This window comes from Elaeis guineensis, chromosome 15, assembly GCF_000442705.2.
Source record: "Elaeis guineensis isolate ETL-2024a chromosome 15, EG11, whole genome shotgun sequence".
Lineage (NCBI taxonomy): Eukaryota > Viridiplantae > Streptophyta > Magnoliopsida > Arecales > Arecaceae > Elaeis > Elaeis guineensis.
This window is the reverse complement of record NC_026007.2, coordinates 47,478,730-47,481,129: the sequence shown is the minus strand read 5'-3', so window position 1 is coordinate 47,481,129 and position 2,400 is coordinate 47,478,730.

The window sequence follows — 2,400 nt, the reverse complement described above, 5'->3', positions numbered from 1 at the left end:
CATTTTTAAATGGATATATTTCTGAAGAAGTATATGTAGAACAACCCCCTGGATTTGAAAATCATGCTTTTCCCAATCATGTCTTTAGATTAAATAAAGCTTTATATGGTCTAAAACAAGCACCTAGAGCATGGTATGAAAGGCTAAGCAAATTTCTACTAAATAATGGTTTCTCAAGAGGCAATGTAGACACAACCCTATTTATTAGAAGAAACCAAAATGATATGCTAATTATACAAATTTATGTTGATGACATAATTTTTGGGTCTACTAATGAATCCCTTTGTCAAGACTTTGCTAAGCTTATGCAGGGAGAGTTCGAGATGAGCATGATGGGAGAACTCACTTTCTTTCTCGGACTCCAAATCAAACAATCAAAAGAGGGAATCTCCATCACCCAAAGCCAGTACACCAAGGAACTACTCAAAAGATTTGGAATGGAGAACTGCAAACCTATTGGCACACCAATGAGTCCCTCAAGTAAGCTTGACAAGGATGATGAAGGTAAAAGCGTAGACTTAAAATACTATAGAGGTATGATTGGCTCATTATTATATTTAACTGCAAGTAGGCCTGATATCATGTTTAGTGTTTGCTTATGTGCAAGATATCAATCTAATCCTAAGGAATCTCATTTGAATGCTGTTAAAAGAATCCTTAGATACTTAAATGGTACACAAACTATAGGGTTATGGTACTCTAAGGACTCACAAATTAATTTGTTAGGATATTCTGATGCTGATTTTGCTGGATGTAAATTAGATAAAAAAAGCACAAGTGGAACTTGCCAAATTCTTGGAGTTAACCTAATCTCATGGTTTAGCAAGAAACAAAATTCGGTGGCACTGTCTACGGCTGAGGCCGAATACATTGCAGCCGGAAGTTGTTGTGCTCAAATCTTGTGGATTAAGCAACAACTCGAAGATTTTGGAATCAAACTTAATGAAACACCAATAAAATGTGATAATACAAGTGCTATAAATCTATCTAAAAATCCAATACAACACTCAAGATCTAAACATATTGAGATAAGACATCATTTCATAAGAGAACATGTTCAAAACAAAAATATAATTCTTGAATATGTTTGCACTGAAAATCAATTAGCCGATATCTTTACAAAGGCCCTTAGTGAGGATAGATTCTGTGAAATTAGGAGAAATCTAGGAATTCTAGATCCATTTGCCTAAACTTCTCTTAATTATTATCAAATATTCTTAGAGCTCAATTTTCAACAATTATCCTGGTTCCAAAAGTTCAATTTTATCACTCTAAAAACTTATCATTGAGCAAAATTCTTTCTCCCAAAATTTTGAATTTTTTTGGAATTTATTTGCATTTTTTTCTGATTTTTTGAACTTCATGAGTCGACCCCCATGAGTCGACTCAATGGCAAACTTGTAAATCCCACCAACTTCCATTGGGTTCATTGTTTTTAAAACGGGAAACCTTGTTTATGAGACGACTCATCTTCTCGTCGTCTTCCTTCCGAAAGCCGTCCTCTCCAACTCTTTTTGCTCCAAATCCAAAGATCAATTATGAGGCAATTCTCCCTCCTCCTCTCCACCAAAAATCGCCTCCTTGAAAAGGATTTTTCTGTGCTTTCTCGCAGTGTTAGGCGCGGATGGAACGTGCCCTAGAACTTCACCGTTCATTCAAAATTCACTTCTTTTCTCCACCAAAATTCTTCTTTACTCTTTTGTGATCCCTCCTCCACTGAATTCAAGTCTTCTTGTCTGCTACCTTATTGGATATGGCTCCAAAGATGAAACTTCCCCAAAGAAGGAAATCAATCCGAGAGCCTGAGGAAATTGTCCGAAAGAAAAGGCATGCTCAGTCTTCCACTGTTCCCAATCCAGTTTCAGTACCTGCTCAAGGTCCCTCTCAACCCTCCATAAGCCCCAGTGTAAATCTTCTTTCTGATAGAAAAGTAGAAACCGGAAAAAATATAGATTTTCGGTTCTTTGAGAAAGAAGGCTTTACTTTTGCTACCAAGATCAAAAATCAAGGATGGAAACTTTATTGCTCTCTTAAGGAAGTCACCTATGTTGATCTAGTCAGAGAGTTCTACCAGAACCTAAATTATGGAAACGGGTCTGTGACTTCAACTGTAAAGGAGATTGACATCTGTTTGGATTCTAGGATATTGGGAGAGATACTTCAGTTGCCTAGTGAAGGATACTCATATATGGAACTCCCAATTAAAGAAGAAGGGATCAGAATTATCTTAGGAGAAGATTTTTCAGGAAGTTTAAACAAATTGGAAGCAAAGCTACTGTCCATTGAGATGAGGGTCCTGCATCAGATTGTAACGAAACTCTTCTTTCCTCGGAGTGGTAGACATGACTTACTATCTGGTAGAGATGTATGTGTCATGTTTCATATCATCACTCAGACCCC